The following is an 18,367-nucleotide window of genomic DNA, read 5'->3' on the forward strand; positions in this document are numbered from 1 at the left end:
GGGCGAGTTTGTTAGGTTCTAAAGACTTAGGATTTCATGTATTTAGAACTCTAATATGTATTGTTGGCAAACCATGATCAAAACAAGTTATTTTAGTCTTGTTTAGACTTGCTCAAAGTAGTGTTGTTTATGTAAAGTTGGAATCGAGCTGATGCAGAATTCACTGTGCATCTCGACCTGGCTCGATTGATTGAAGTTTAGGCTCGATCAATCGAAAATCGGGCAGATGCGGTTTTTTCTGCAGAATTTCCAACTCAACCCTAACTCCTAAAACATTTAAGGTTTTATGTTTTTGCCCTAGGTATATAAGGAAAATCCTAGCCACGTTTTAAAGGTTGCTCATATTGCTATTTGTGTGAATCTCTTATGAGATCTGTGAGGAGCTTTCCTTCACACAAGCTTAGGATTATCAAGAGGAGATTTCTTCAAGAACTTGATGATCATTCAGTTGCTGTCATGAGAGCTTAAAGATACACAAGCGGGGGTGCTTGTACTTACTGGAGAATCCAAGAAAGAAGAAGTCTGTGGTCTTAGAGCTTACACGTGGTTGTGTCAGTAAGTTCTACTGGTGGGTAGCAATAAGAAGTCAAGTGTGGGAGCTTGTAAGTCTTATTGTATGAACTTCGATTCTTTCAAGATAGTGGATTCAAGTTTACCTTGAGGATAGCTAGGTTAAATCCTCCCCAGGTTTTTTACCGATTTGGTTTTCCTGGATTATCATATCTTTGTGTTATTTATATTTCCACTACTTTATACTTGATATGATTGTTTGATTGTGATAACCTAGATTTGCATAATTTGACTAAGTTAATCACTTGGCTAATTAACTAGGTTAATCCAGTTGTGTTAAGGGATCTAAAAACTGTACAAATTGTATAAGAGCCCTAATCACTTGTAATCTATTCAGTGAGGAATATTCATTTTTCAATACATCATATTCTCTCAAAGATTCTCTCCAGAATTTTCTCAAAAACTCACTTTCTTCTACAAGACAAATAAAAATGGAGCGGTTTTTAGTCATTCTAGCCAAGCTAGGGTGGGTGTGGTAATTCGAGACTATTAAGGTAGGGTGGTAGCAGCTTTAAGCAAACAAGTTCAACAGCCACTAGGACCTTTGGAAATTGAGGCCAAAACTATGGAGGTTGGGGTTTCATTTGCTTGGGATGTTGTTATAAGGGAAGTGATCCTTGAATGTGACTCCAAAATCATCTTTGATGCTCTCTTAGGTTTATGCACATCACCTATGATTATCTCAAATATCTTAGCTGGGGTGCATCATTAGCTCTAGACTTTTAGAGTTGTTCAAGTATCCCATGTGAGGTGTCAAGGTAATAAGGCAGCACATATTTTGGCTAAACATGCCTTTTGTAACCTAGATAGAAGATAATTCATTGATGATTGAGTTAGCTATACTCATGATGTACTGAATTTATCTTTGTTAATAAAATAACAAGTTTCCTATTAAAAAAATAAAAAATAAAAATAAAAGTCTATAGACAAATAAACTAACCACTCATTTTGTTTGTATTTACTCCATAGACAAGTAAACTAACCATCACCCACTATGTTTCTTTGTGAAAATAATTAAAAAATGACGTGTAGTAGTATATCATATGTAATATGTAATATATCGTTGATTCTATAGATAAACAAATTAAACGAGAATCTAGCACGTCCCCATTACTGTTTAATATAGTAGTATCGCATAATATATCGCACAAACAATGCAAAAAGTTTCTCAAGAACTTTTAAATGGGAAACCACATTTGCCAAATACATTACACACAATCACATTAGGAGAACTGGAGAAATAGTTGATCTCAGAAGCTCAACTATCTAATAACTTGTTTTGTTTGTTTTACTATTGCCGTTCCTCTACTTCTTCACATACATCCCCTCCTAGTAAACCATTTATCTTGTTTTACCGTGTTATGTTTGATTGGCAAGAATGTATACATCGAAATGCAAAGTTGAGAATTTCACTAATAAAAGAAAAAAGAGCTTTTATTTGAATCCTTACCAAGTATATGCAATACATTACTCAAGAGTGTGTATATGTGTGTAGAGAGAGAGAGAGAGAGAGAGAGTAAAAATAACCCCATCCAAAATAATTCTTTCCAGTAATAGAAAAATAGAATGCATGGCCAAACTCTAGGGCAACATGATGTACTAAATAACCTTCATCTGTCTCAAGTCTATACTCAAAATATGTCATTTGTTAAAGTTGTTGAGTAATTCAAAGTGACAAAAAAGAAAAGAGAAAATAAATTCTACGTCTTTGCTACTGGACTTGGTTTTTTACAATGAACTCAATCCATGGTTTATATACTAGAAAATATTTGGTCAATGCATGGTAGACTAACTCGGGATGAGTTTACTTTTATTACAAGTCTATGATAGGTTTTGGTTTAGGCTTTTAAGGCCCTGATATGGTTTGGGCCACTTGGACCATGATATCACTAATGGTCGGTTTGGTTGGAGATGAAATAAGGAGGATAGAAAAGAAATGAGAGAAAATGGGTGGGAGGGGTGTTTGGTTGGGAGGGGGAGGGAATTTTGGTGGGGCTAGGTGTTTTCCCTTGGGCCCACCAAAATTATATCTCTTTAATTTTGAGAGAAAATAGGAGAGAAAAGATAGCGTTCTTGAGGAAAAATTTCTCCAAAGTTTTGATATTTTCGTAAATGAGTTTCCATTTTAATAGTTGTTATAAAAAAATATTAAAAAAAAAAAAAAAAACTTGTATTGTAGCAGGAGATAGTAGAAGTTGAGTGCAACCAAGCAAATCCAATATTTGCAATGGAGAGCATTTTGTCTGAACTTGACTTTGAGGGGATATGTGTTGGTCATCAGTGGCAGCTCCAGGATTTGTTTTTTAGGGAGGTTAGTAGTGGTGGAGTTAGGAATTTGTCATGGGGGACAAGTAAAAAAATAAAATAATTATTATTTTTTTATATTTATAGCTTCCATATTGTATACATTTAACAATAATCTAAAATAGTATTCTAAATATAATTTATTATAAATATATATCAGTAAGACAACAACCATTGAATGTATAAACAAATATAATTAAATAACTAAACATACACGTAGTTAGTCTCTTGGAATATGACTAATGGTAAATGTGAAACTAAGAATAAAAAATAGTAACTGATATAAGTTTTTTACTTTTAAAATGTGTTACTTCCTAACCATACTCGTGGCCAATCTCTTAGAATTGGAGCAAATACTAAAAGTCTTCTTGAATTTGGAAATCTATAGCGCATTTATCAAACTACTTGATCAAATAGAGAGAAAAACTAAGAAAAAATAGAAGGGAAAAGAAAGATAGAGAGAATGAGAAAATAATCACAAATATAGATACAAATTTGTTGGTTGTAATAGTGGTGTACTTTTTTGTTGATGAAGAAGAAAAGTGAAGGGAAAAACAACTTTATTTTGCAATCATTGGAAAAGTAAGCCAAAGTCCTAGAAAAAAAAGGTTTTTTTTGTTATTATTATTATTATTATTATTTTACAAATGAGCAAAAATTTGAAACATTTTTTTCTTATAAAATTAAATATTTTAAGGGTAGTGCTATTGACACAACATTTTCACAATAAAACCTAGGTAACAAGTTGTTAAAGGTAGGGAAAAAATAATGTTAGTTGTGGGTCTTGATAAAAACTAGTTACAACTTATCACTTAACCTTTATTGTTAAAATTGTGAAATATTGTGAAAGTATCATTAAGATAATCATATTCAAACTTATATCAGTTGGGTTTGAACAAAATTTAAAGTCAGGAGGTTCAAAGTTTTATTTTAGGAGCTCACAAAAAATTATTAATATAAATATATATATATATATATATATAGGCCAGGTCAAGGGGTTCATTTGAACCCCTGCCCTTAAGGTAACGCCGCCCCTATTGGTCAGGCACAGCATTCTATTTACACCCAATATTTTTCCACCAAACTTTTGGTGAAAACATTACTGTATAATAGACCAACTTCTATAATTGTAGTTAGTCCCACCATCGGTGCTGTTTCTTTCTTTCTTTCTTTTTTTAGGTAAACCCTCATGGGTACATAAAAATTCGTATCTAACGCATAAAGACCGATAATGGATCTAAAAATAATAATAGGCCTAATATAAAGATTGGTCATGCTCTGTACAATTGCTCTGCGTGCTAGAAGGTTTGCTTTGCATGACCGTATGCATGGTTTGTCAATCACTGTATCGGTCATGACTCATGAAGAAATAATTGGTCGGTCCAACTAAAATGTCAATGATCGATAGTGGTCAGTAGTCATGATCGAAACGCTTTCCAATTTCCACGACAATGTTTAAGATGCTTCATAATCTTGTTTATCTTCCACACCTGCTTCAAATTAAGATAGGCTAATAAGTGTACGTGATTGTTGTTCATTTCCAAGGGCGCAAGGGTTTAGTTGCTAATTGCTAGGCTGTGGTTTGGGTAATTACCCAAAAAAAGAAAAAAGAAAAACTATATATAAACTTTATTACATAAGATTTATTAATTAACTTTATTACATATTAGATTTATAAATTAATATAGCAATAAATATAAAAGATGGATTTTATTAAAATTAAATTTGTTATAGTTAAATGCAAATCCTCAAATTCATAAGGACTCCTTAAAAATCCACAAATGATATGATAAGAAAAAGCCCCATAGAACAAACTTCTATGAATAGAAGAGATTCCAATGTATACGACACTTATGTATGGTATCATGTTGACTTCTCTTTAAAACTCTCAAAACTCACTCAAGACACAAATTTTCAAAGTTGACCACAGAGCACGCCGTAAGTGCAATATATTGAGTGCAACAACTAACAAGACCAAGCGTGTCGTGCGTGAAACAAATTAGTGAGCAAGTTACAAAAATATGTGAGATAGCTTAGGAAATCGAACTCATCCGCAAATACAATATCATAACAGTTTAATTGACGCTACTATTGAAAAAGTTACATTATAATATTATAAGGCAAGACTTAGATACAATACTAAAGTGTTATTATTCTTTAGATTCCCTTCTTAAGATTAAGCTATGTGGATTTTTTCTCATGGGATGGAAGTGTATTTTTTTAGTTAAGTAGTCATATAATTGAATTTTAAAACGAGAACCTAAGAAACAATACTTAAGATACTGTACCTAAGTTTTGTCCAATATTATATAACTCCACATCTCCTATATGTCATTTTTAAAGGTATCAAAAGTGCATCCTTTGATTCATATTTTGTTAGATCAAGCATATTTTTGACATTTAACCCTTTTTGTGTGTAGTGTACCACATTTTACTTTGTTTGGTGATACCAACTTTTTTTCTCTAAGTACACCGATAATTGTAACATACAAATACTGGTGGTAAAATGGTTATATATATCCTTCTTCCATAATTAATTTTTTAGTGCATCGTTAAAATAAGTGACATGACATTTAGGCCACAAGATCTACTGCCGTCCGATACTCCCACAATTCTACAACTTAACTAATTTTCTAGGGCATGAAAGTGCTCATGTCAAGCTACACTAGGTACAACACCAAAAAATTGGTCTACGGTCAATCAATAGTACAATGCACGACAAGAAATTGAAAAATTAAAAGTAATCTATGTTTTGTTCTTTATATTAAACCAAAAACAAAAGGCATACATGTACTTTGCTAAATAAATAAATAAATGCATAAGTAATTAGGAACAGAGCTAGAACTTAGAGTTAGATGGGGCGGCTTTGCTATTAGTTGTGCGTAGTGACTTCGTTCTTCAATTTTGTTGCTACTTAGTCGCTTAGCTTCTAGTTGTTTAAAATTTTTTAAAGGGTTAGATTTTTTTGTTTTAGGTAAAATTGGTTGACTAGACTTCTTTTTTTTTTTTTTTTAATTTTACTATTGGTAATTTTTGTTGTTGTACTAATTTTTTTGAGCTTGTATATTTCTTTTTTAGATTTTAGACTTATAAATAGTTTTTTAATGGTCTTTAAAATAAGGAAAATGTTTGAATTACAAACTTTTTTACAAATTGCTGATAATGTAAGTGATGGGCCCAAATGTGAACAAATAAGAATTTGCTACCTTAACGGTCTGCAAAAATGTTATAAAAAAATTTGTGACTATAATAATACTCTTAAAAGAATCAATAATATTTTTAAGGGATAAAAGTATAATTTTTTAAAACAAAATTGTTAAAATTAGTACCCATATATATAATAATATATTTAAAAAAAAAAAATTGGGGGGCCATTAACCCCAAGTCCAACCATGGCCCCGTCCATGTAAGTAATGTATGACAACAAGAGTGTACAAAGGCTCCTAGAATATTCATGTGGAATGATATACAGGCTGAGGGTGTAAAAAATGTCCTACTTTAAATGGGAAGCACTCAAATAGTGACAAATAAAATGACACTCAAGTCTTGGGATCCTTTTAATTTGCACCCATGTAACAAAAGTATTTGGCTGTGAAGGTGAAAAGGCATGGGTCCTACATCGTCTATAGAGTGGCTAAGAGGAAATAACATTTCCCTAAAACTGTGTTAAAATTTAAATAACTCAAGGCTTCTAATAGCAAACTGAGTAAAGTCACATGACCTTGAAACTTCAATTTTAAAGAGCTCATCTTAAATCTTTCTCCTGATATTGAAATGCAATATTTTGACATTACAAAACTTACAATTTAACACAATTTTATATATATATTATATATATTTAAATATATATATATATATATCCAAACTAAAAAGACCCTCGAGCAATGTATTGAATATACTTAATATATATGAATCAAATAAAAACTCTTTCTGGTTTTATTAGCAAAATTCTCAATTTTGCATTTATACTAATATAGCTTGCAAATAAACATAATACAGTAAAACAAGATAAATAGTTTACTAGAAGGGATTATATGTGAAGAAGTAGGGGAACGACAATGGGAACACAAACAAAACAAGCTATTAGACAGTTGAGCCTCCGAGATCAACTACTTCTTCTAATTTGATTGTGAATAATGAATTTAGCAAATGTGGTTTTTGAGTTGAAAGCTTTTGAGAAACTTGTTGCATTGTTGGGCGAGATTGGGGAACAATGTGCAAGCAAGAAATTGCAATCTTTACAATGGAGAGCACTTCCCTTGTAACTCGATTTATTGGAAGTGACAAGCGTTGGTCTAACATATCCTTCAATAGCATATCACAAGTTGTAAATGTTGATGATAAGAGAGATGAGATCAGATCTCCAGGATGCTTTCCCATGATTATTTCTAAAGCCAACACTCCAAAGCTAAAAACATCACACTTCTCATTAATTTCCATTGTGTAAGCAAGCTCTGCATGGAAAAATAATTGATTGAGATTATAGCAACACCATTATTAGCAATAAAATTTAAACACTACTTGAATTTGGCCGTGCATCAGAAAATTGTAAAATATTTCAATTTTATTGATATCATATGATTGGAACTTGGATCCATTCATAGGACTTATGCATTGAACAAAACCTTTAGCTATATGAATTGGCTAAAATAGAGGGGGACGTGCTAGTTTCTCGTTTAATTGTATTATCTATAGAATCAAAGGTCTACTATACTAAATGTTACATATGATATACTACTACATTTACTACAATCAACTTAAAAACTGACTTCACCTCAATATAAAAAAATAAATAAAAAAACTTAAAAACTGACTTTGCACTTTTTAGTAATTTTTGGAACGAAACATAATAGGTGGTTAGTCTACAACTTGATAACTTGTCTATTATGTCGTACAAATGTAGCAAAATTTGTATTATGTGACAATTAAGCATATCTTAGAATTATTTAAAGGTTTACATCCAGAACAAAATAACCTTGCAAGTGGCTACATATTCTTCTATATGAATTTATTTCTACTATGGACCCAATCATGGTATAAATAATAATTAATCTTAAACTAACTTTAAGCTAACCCTGCAGTTTTAACAAAGTTAAATTGCTTACTCTATATGTACATAGACCAGGGTATGAACTTTAATACGTAATAACCGGAAAATAGCTGAAAATCCTAGAGTAGTTGCCTCAAATTTGCTAAAATAGCATAAGGCCTAAAATTTAGCCAATAAAACTTAAAAGTGTTATGCGTCCTCATCAAGTTATGAACCCGTGTTTTCCTCAACCAAAAAAAAAATAAGGTTATGAACCCGTGTGACAACAAGATATTGTTATAGTGCTGGTCCAAATTTAGGAGGAAATGTAGCTTATGCATTTTATTATTTTCATCAATTTTTGGTTGGTAATTATTGTGAGTGGAGAGAGAGAAATGATTAAAAAAATTTAAAAAGTTATTATTTTAATAAAATATAGTATAGAATAGATAATCAATTATGGGTGTTTTGAATATTTAGTAATTAGACATAGGTTGTATAACTAAGAAAATTGGTTGTTTGGTGTCCATGTGGGCCACAATAGATGTTCTTCTAACTTAAGCTTATAAAACTGTTTACGCTATAGACAACAACAAAGAAACTAACCTAGAGCCATGTATCCATAGGTGCTTGCAAGTGACGTCCAGTTGGATGAATCAGGCTTCAAAAGTCTAGCAATGCCAAAGTCAGAGTTGTGAGCCTCATATTCTAGATCCAATAGAATATTCTTACTTGAGATATCACGATGAATTATAGGAGGTGAGCAATCATGGTGCATATAAGATAAAGCATTCGCTACACCTTTTATGACTCTCTTAATCTAATCAAATTTTTTTGCTCCCTCCTCACTGTTTAATAACTTTACCAAGCTTCCCCCTTCCAAAAAATCATAAACCAAAAGAGAGTGTTTTGGATGCGAACAAAAACTGTACAACTTTATGATGTTACGATGTCTTATTTCTGTTAAGGCATGAATCTCTCTCGTGAAGGCTTTTAGATTGGATATCTCACCATTAGGTAGTAGGTGAAGTTTCTTCACAGCAACAACTTGGCTTGCTCGCAACTCAACTTTGTAAACACTTCCATAACTTCCCACTCCAATGCAATATTTGGAATCAAATTCTTCTGCAGCTTCAATAATGTTTTCATACACCATTTTCCCATCATAACTCCATATTGCAAAAAGATTATGGTTTTGTGCTTCAATTAGCTTGTCTTCTATTTTCCTCACTTTTCGGCAAAGAATAAGTGAAATTGCTACAATGATACATATAATAAATAGCGTGCCCAAAAGAGAGGGTAAAATTACAACCAAAAATCGGTTGCTCCTCTTTAGTCGATGATTAGGAATCGTTTTTGGGCAAGCCTTCAAACCAGTAGCATTACCACACAAGCCTTTGTTATTTTGCAGTGCTGCAATTGAAGCGTTGTGGAAGGCTTTGATGTTAGGAATAGGACCCTCTAACTCATTGTAAGATATATCAATGGATGTCAAGCTTGCACTCTTATCGAACGAAAATGGGATAGAACCAGAGAGATTATTGTGAGAGAGATTCAATGTTTCCAACATTTTCATGCCTCCAAGCTGTTGTGGTATCTTTCCTACCAGCAAATTATGACTAACATCAAGACTTTGAAGAGACTGCATGCTTCCTATAGTAGAAGGAATACTTCCATTGAGTATATTTCTACTCAAATTTAGGAATAATAATCTTGACCACTCTCCAAGTTCTTTGGGGATTGAGCCACTGAGATCATTTACTGCCAAGCTAAAATGTGTTAGATAAAATAGCCTTCCGATTTCTGAAGGAATGGTACCTGAAAGTTGGTTATCATTCAAAAGAATTTTGAGCAATGACTTCAAGCGCCCCAATTCCTTTGGAATCTTCCCAATTAGATGATTTGAAGAGAGGTCAAGGACACCTAGCCTGGTTGCCTCGCCAAGTTCAAGTGGTATCTTGCCAGAAATCTTCTTGTTGGAGATTTTTAGGCTAGTCAAATTGTGACACTGCCCCCACTTTGATGAAAGTTCACCATATAGATTATTACCACTCAAATCGATATAATTCTTCGGATAGATGTTGAAATCTTCAGCTATATCTCCTGTCAGTTGGTTTTCATCAAGCCTAACCCGATAGAGTCTAGTGCAATTTTTCAAGCTTTTTGGCATTGGACCTTTAAAGTGGTTATTGGCGGCAACAAAGGTAACAGGTGTTCCAGTTTGGCATATCTGTGGAGGCAAATGGCCTGTAAAATTGTTGTCAGATAGTTGCAAATTTATCAAACTGGTAAGATTATTCATTCCGAATGGAATAGAGCCACTTAGTTTGTTCATGAACAAAGATAAAGTGGTAAGGTTGGTCAAATTTCCAATTGTGGTTGGAATTGATCCAGAAAGTTTTGAGAAAGTGTAAGATCAGACAATTCAACCAAATTTCCTATGGAAGCAGGGATTGGACCAATGAGTCTATTCCTTTGTAATTGAACAACCCACAAATGTTTAAGCAATCCTAATTCCTCAGGTATGGAACCAGAAAGATTGTTGGAATAAAGGTAAAGTCGTCGTAATTTGCTCAAGTTTCCAATAGAAGAGGGAATTGGACCAATGAGAGAATTAGATGACAAATCAAATTGAGTGAGAGATCTCATCATTCCAACTTCTTGACGTATAGAACCAGAAAATCTGTTATTTAAAAGGAATAGTATGTCTAAATTTCTAATTTGCCCATCATTCCAATTTCCCGAGGAATAGATCCCGAAAGTTCATTGTTTTGAAGGTTCAGATAGGATAAATTGCCCAACTTTCCTATTTCGGGAGGAACAGATCCCGAAAGTTTGTGGTGTTGAAGCTGAAGTCCGGACAAATTGCGCATCTTTCCTATTTCGGGAGGAACAGATCCCGAAAGTTTGTTGAGATGAAGCTGAAGAGAAAATTAATTGCTCAAGTTTCCCATAGAAGCTGGGATGGGGCCTATGAGACTATATCCATCTAAAGCAAGAAAAATTAATTCTCTCGATGCTCCTATTTCTTGAGGGAAGGAACCATTGAGTAAATTATCAGAAACCATAAAGTATTGAAGACTTGTTAATGGAGTACCTCGAGTGGAATTCTTCCCAAGATATTATTGCGAGACAGATGAAGAATCAGGAGTTTGGAGAGGTTAGCAATGCTGGGAGTAATGGTGCCAGAAAGATTATTGTCAGCCAAGTCAAGATGGGTCAGATTGGAAAGGTTGCCAATACTGTCAGGAATGGTTCCATAAAACAAGTTTTTTGATAGATCAATAGTAAGGAGTGTGGGAAAGGATGAGAAATTAAGCTTGTAAAGCGTACCTTTCAAACCAAAACTGGAAAGGTTTAGGCGAGTGACACCCAATTCCAAGTCATCGCAAGTAATTCCGACCCAATTATTGCATGGGCGGTCTCCAACCCACGAAGACAGGAGAGATTTGTTTTGGTTGTCAAGACTGGCTTTCCAGTTTAGAAGAGCTTCTGCTTCCTTATAAAATGCTGTACCTACTTCAGCTGTAGCATCCACAGAAGAAGTTGTGGAGGAAGCAAAAGTAGCAAAACGGAGAAAGGAAACCAACAAAACTACAAGGCTACAGAACAAGACTCTCAATGCCACGACTTCGGTGGTAGCTGTTTGTGTTTCGGAATATTGCTTACCACTTCTTAATCGGTCCAGAAAGTTTGTTTATATGCGGAAATATTGCATGAATTGGTTTATGAAGGATATGACTACGGGAGTGAGCAATTTCTAGATAGAATTAATTCAGGAAACCAAATCTTACGCCAAGTTGTGCTATGTAGCATTTTCTCTTCTTTTCTTTTCTTGTCTTTTTTTTTTTTTTCTAAAAAAAAATAATAAAAAAAAAATAAAAAGAAAAAGAAGAGGACTTGCTGCCGTTCTTAGCAGGTTGATGTAACTCGAATTGTCCCTATCATTCATTAAACTCTTTTTGTGGATTCTTCAAATCTAGATGCTGCTGTTCTTAGCGGCCTGATATAACTCGAATTGTCCCTATCATTCTTTAAACTCCTTTTATAGATTCTTTAAATCTAGATGTTAACCGGTTCTATCATTTTATTTAAATTTGTTTATTTTATTTTGTTAATTTAATTGTACAACTAATTTGTAGGAAATTAATAATTATTTTTATAATTTCATTTATTTTTCATCGAAAAAGTACATATTTCTTGTTAATCTAGTAATTTATCTGTTATGAAAACAAGATCCTTGTAAACATGCATTGACTTTGACTAGTTAATCCAATTGAATCAAAATATTTGAGAAAATCTAGAGTTTTAACAAAATCTCAACTTTTATTTTGAATTGTGGTGAGTCCCAATATAATTTTACTACTATTGCCCATGTCCGTATGAGGCACAGCTTATTTAAAAATTATATGTAAAAAAAATTGAAACTTTTTAATCATTAGTGAAACACATGACAAAAAAACATTAATTTGATTAAATATAATACATACATATATATTAAGCCACTTAGTGTAAACTCGATGTATAGTGTGTAAATTTTATTATATTAAAACATTAAATTATGATATTGTGGAGGAACGAATCTCTCCCTTAGAAGGTTTGTGGGAGGAAACTTAGTCTCAGACCCTAAGAAGGAATTGTCCTCTTCAAAAATGGATTTGAGTCTTAATCCTCAAGGTTTTGCTTAATCCTACATTAGGGAGAGACGCCTCCCACTCATGCCTTATAAGCCTGAGCCTAAGACATGAGTGTACCACTACTACACATGAGTATCCCATAGATATATAATCAAAATAATTAAAATAAATATTGAATTTGTTTTGAGTTAATGAAACTTGTGTTAATAATATTTTAATTGAAGTTGAATTTTAAATTAGTTACAGTAAAATTTTGGTAATAAAATTTAACCTATCGTAAACCATATTAATAATTAACTAGATTGTAACATTTGCTAATGTGCTAAAACATTCAATAATAATGATAATGATATGCTCTTACCTGGTAAGTGAAGTAGTCACCTAAGTTTTTGTGCTAAGTATTATAGGGTCACTTGACACCAAAACTATAAAATTAAAAATGGTACTTGGCATAATATTAGACTACAATTTTAAGCTAATTTGAATTCTAATTATGTTTCAACTTTATTATATTACACTAGCATGTAACTCCATGCATATGTATGTAATATATTTATAAATAATGATAGGCCAAGAATGTAATGACCCCTTGTGATGAATTAATTGATTAATTAGCCAAATTTATTAATTAATCAAATTAACATGCAAAATGCGTAGCAGCACAAACAAATCACCAAATAACTAAGTATGCAGCGGAAATTAAATTAACACGGTGATTTGTTTATGAATGGGAAAAACCTACACTGCAAAAACCTCACCGGGTGATTTTAAGGTCACCACTCTCAAGAATCCACTATTATCAAAATAAGCGATTACAAGTAAAAGAATCCAAGTACTTTATACTAACATACAGTTGAACCCTTACCCTAATACTCAATTGGACTTTGTTCAAATAGTATATAAAATACTATGAACGTTTAGATCCCCAATTTACAAATTACCAATTCAAGCTTAATAACAAACAATGTATGCACGGAAAATGAATGTAAGCTTATACCAGAATTGATAAACAATTTAAACCAAATAAAATCACATCCACAGTAGAAATTAAATGATAAAGATTAAGGGAAGAGAGATGCCAACACAAGGACAACACAACGTTGTGTTATCGAAGAGGAAATCGAAACCTTCGGCTTAAAACCTCTCCGCCACCATTCAAGCGATCAATAATCCACTAAAGAATGAAGTTGGGATACATGAACAGCAAAAGACCCTCCAAGCTTAATCTACCCAGTGTACCTAAGCCCTCCAAGTTTCATGCTCCAACGATGTTGCGCCAAACATTTGTCTTCTTTAGCTTACCGGATTCTGCTATAGCCCATAGCATCAACCAATAACCATTAGTCCTTTCCTAACTGCTTCCCAAAGCACCAAATAGCCTTCTCACAGATATGGGTATGGTGAAAAAATGATTTGGGTAAAAATCTCTCAAGGATGTAACAATGGAGAGGGTGAAAGTAGAGAAATTTGAAAAGTCTCTATGTAAAGATTGTAGATGAATCAATCTTGTTTTTCTCTAGAGTTTCTCTCTTAAAACTCTCTCTAGAAGCTCTCTACATTTTGTGGGTATAAGGGTCTATATATAGTGGTGGGTGTTTAGAATGCGAAGAGTCATTTTTCCAAAATAGGGTTGGATGGCAACTTGGCCTCGCGACTTGACTGAGCCGCGAGTTCAAGCCGCGAGATAACTGAATGGCCAGTCTGGACTTTTTGTCCTGTAATGCTCCAGCTAGCATGATGCTTCAACTTCTCCGCATGCTTGGCACGTGAGCATCTTCTGGTGGCTTGCAAGCCACGAGTCACCTGCAAGATCCAGTCACGAGTCTCTGCTTCACTGCACAATCTTGAGCAATTCTTCACACTCTTTCACACACTACCCTTACATGATTCCCACCTAAATACAGGGTTTCTTAATGCTGAATTACAAACAAATTTAGCATGATGCTTCAACTTCTCCACATGCTTGGCACGTGAGCATCTTCTGGTGGCTTGCAAGCCATGAGCCACCTGCAAGATCCAGTCACGAGTCCCTGCTTCACCGCACAATCTTGAGCAATTCTTCACATTCTCTCACACACTACCCTTACATGATTCCCACCTAAATACAAGGTTTCTTAATGCTGAATTACAAACAAATTTAGCATGAAATAAAGCCAACAGAATGGTTGATTAAATTCAACCTTACAATCTCCCCCTTTGGCTATTCCGTGACAAAACCCTACAACAAACTCTAGACTTAACGCATAAGTTGAGAATAGTTGAACAAAACTCACTCACACCTAACTCTAGAATCTGTGAAGCTCTTGAACCATAAGAACAAGAATCTCCTGAAACACAACAACACAATATGATCATTGTATGTAGAAAACATGTAATGCATATGGAGCAAGCACAATGCGATCAAGCAAAATGGAAATAAGTAATAAACGAAGGCTTGACCAAAAAGGAACAATCACTATAAGAAGTGATCACAATGCTTATTCACACATCCGGACATGCAAGCTAATAAGCTCAATTGCAAGGTATCATTTACATGTCCAACACTCAACTAATGCAACAACACTAGGAAATTGCATTAAAGATATAAAATCCAACAAAGGGCACAAGAGTGATGTACTTAAAGAAAATGCATGACATTTAACATCAAGTACTTAATCTACAAAGTATGGGTACAAAAACCTTAAAAGCTTACAAAAGCAACAGGTACAAACAGTAAATCAAAACTAAATAACAACTTATATCTATATATATACCACAAAACCAATAACATAAACCAAAGAATTAAAAACATATCCACACAAGAGTTTATGAAAACCAGCAAGTACATAGCTAAAACTTGTAAGACTATCCAAACATATGTGTAAGTGTATATCAACTTCCTCTTCTTGAGCACACAACTCCCCCTTTCAGTATGCACACTTGTCATTCTTGTATTGCTTTCCCCCTTACTATATGTTATCTCTCCCTTTTTTTGGCACGAATAGCTAATGACTATCTTCCAGTTTTTGCTGAATAACATCTAGTTGTGTCTCAATGGTTGTGAGACGCATTTAAGTTTGATTGTGGATGAAGTGAAAAAGCCATTCTAAGTCGAAAATCCGATGAAACACATTTTCAATCAAGTTGCTTTGCTTGTCCGTTTGAGATCTAAGGGGAACAGATGGAGTACCAGTTGTTTTCATCTCAGAAGGAATTGGAGAAATAGTCTTGATATGCACAGGTGTAGCTGAAGCATGAGCTGGTAGAGTTGCATGTGTGGATGGCTCACTCATAGGTGTTCTAGAGGAGTGACTCTTACTTGCTTGAAGAGTTATCATAAATATTGGTCGAGAACGCGGTATAATTTTTCCATTTGTTGGTGAACGAACACCTTCACAAAGCAAGATCTTCATGATGAGACTACAAAAAGGAAGACATGTTCGAGCTACTGATCGAGTTGCTGCTTTCCCAATGGTCTGAAAGATGTGGGCACAGATGTCAATTGGTATGCCGGTAATGAGATCACAGAGAAATTGTGCTCTTCCAAGATTGATGAAAGCAGTGTTAGACAATCGGCAGATATTGGAGAACATGATCAATTTTAGAGTCGTCAGTTCAAGTGAAAACTGTGCAGTGCCTATAGAGGAGCCCTTGCTTCTAACTTCATGATCAGGTCCAAGAACTTGAAGAATGTCTTGTATCTGAAGTAGTCTATCATCATATGGAGTGAGGTCCACATTTGCTGGTCTGTGATGCGAAGAACCTTTGTAATGTAATCTGGATTGATGGAGAATTCTATTCCTCTTACCCAACAATTCAACTCTACTCCGATGTATCTGGCATTAGGGTAGAATTCTTTAACCAATTCATCAACCAAGTCTTTGAAATTCCCGAACAGATTAGCCCAATCTCTTGATTCAAAAATCCTCAAGATAAATGTTGTTTCCAAGGAATCAAATTGTACTACACGTTCCACAATTGTAGGAGCATCTACAAATATTTCTAAGTAAGTCTGTGAATCAAAAGGAGTCCTGAATCTCTCATTGTTTAGATCTTGAGACGATTGAGTCGAGCGACAAGTTCGCTTAGCAATAGGGGATGGAACATCAATTACAATGTCTTTTCCTTTAGAGGAACAGCGTGACATCTGCAAAGAAGAAGACACACAGCAGAGAACCAAGAGCAAAGACCCGAGACACATACATCAACTTGATTAGCATCAGGTTAGTCAAAAACTGAATAAGCATTGGAATTCAAGGACAGATATCACTCAATCATATAACATGAGCAAAGACAGTACTAAGAAAAATATTAGCAACATTGATGCAAAGTATAGTAGAGAATGTAACCAATGATCAAAAATGATAATTGTAGAGTTACAACTCAGTAGATAGTGATCCATGAACGTCACACAGTCACATATGACTGTCATTGTGACACTTTACCATGAACATGATACAAACAAAAAAGCACAGTCATGAAACACAACTCAGAGCACAAACTCTAAACAGAGAAGCTAAAGCATGATAACAATCATATTTATATCCTAGAAACAAAATTAATCAAACCTAATCACCCAAACTCACAAACATAAACCCAGCCTATGTCCGAATCCACATATATCTCAAACTAAAACCACAACACACAGATCCAAGGAAACAAGGTTATAATCATGAAGAGCTTAAAGAAAATGAGAAAACTCATACCTTTTTCTTGAAGATTGGTGGTTGAACTGATGCAAAAAATGGAGGTTTTGAGAGTGACACAGTGAGTTTGAGAGAGAGTTAAAATGGGGAAGACAATGAATAGTTACAAAAATTCGAGGGAAAACTGAAAGAATTTTAAAAACTGCCCTTAAAACGCAAAACATGCGATTTTCGTAACTGAGTCAAGTCGCATGCAAGTCATCAAGGCCAGCCGCCAAAACACTCAAAACAAAAATTTTTAAAAATTTTTCTAAGTGTTTTTCACGACTAGAAAGTCTACCCGCGAGACAGTCGCAAGGTAAGCCGCGAAAATCTCTGCGTAACCCTTATGACTGGACCTTTCACCCGCGAACAAGTCGCCACAATAAGCCTCAAGAAACATAAAAACCCAAATTTTTGAAAAATATTCTAATTATTTTTCGCAACTGGGACATTGACCCACCAATGAGTCGTGAATACCTTCTGAGTAATGTTCACGATTAAGGCATGCGACTAGACCAACCCACGACTGAGCGCCAGAACAGGGCACCACTGTTTTTAAACTTTTGATAATTTTTGTAAAATAAAATACTTTCCAATAACAAACTGAAAGATTCAAAAATCTTTTTGTGTTTAATCAACAAAGATTAAGCATGTGAAAACACATTTAATCAAGTACAGTCACACAAATAAATATGGCATTCATTGAACATAGATATGTGTGATGTGTGTGGATATCAGAAATGAGATAGTCCTTAGTCTAATGTGAAGTTTCAATGATCAATTCAACCAAGACATACACAATTAGCACTAGATAATGTGACCTATCTCAATTATAGAAATATGCATATATGACCTCCCACATGAACTTGATTACATTTCTTTGAAGCTTTTCATTTGACTCTATGAACATCATATCATTTGATCTTTTTGAATCAATACATCTCATTGTGAGATCGATACCTGAAATTTTTGATATTTCAATTTGATGAGTTAGCATTTGGCTTTTTGGGCATCATACATTTTATTTTTGGTCGTTTTTCCTTTTTCCTAGTCAAATACTAGTATGTGCGACAGGTTTTTGCAGCTCAATATCTCTTTTCATTTGGAGATTTACATTTGGTGAGCTCTTTAAGTAAAAGTAATAAAATAAAATAGTGTGA

At 33.9% G+C, this 18,367-nt stretch overlaps 1 pseudogene; it reads right to left on the reverse strand.

The window, feature by feature from the left end:
* Positions 1-6,857: 6,857 nt before the first annotated feature.
* Positions 6,858-11,679, reverse strand: LOC136061164 (MDIS1-interacting receptor like kinase 2-like; annotated as a pseudogene).
* Positions 11,680-18,367: the final 6,688 nt, after the last annotated feature.

The sequence above is a fragment of the Quercus suber genome, unplaced genomic scaffold (assembly GCF_002906115.3).
Source record: "Quercus suber isolate HL8 unplaced genomic scaffold, Cork oak 2.0 scaffold_232, whole genome shotgun sequence".
In the NCBI taxonomy this organism is placed as follows: domain Eukaryota; kingdom Viridiplantae; phylum Streptophyta; class Magnoliopsida; order Fagales; family Fagaceae; genus Quercus; species Quercus suber.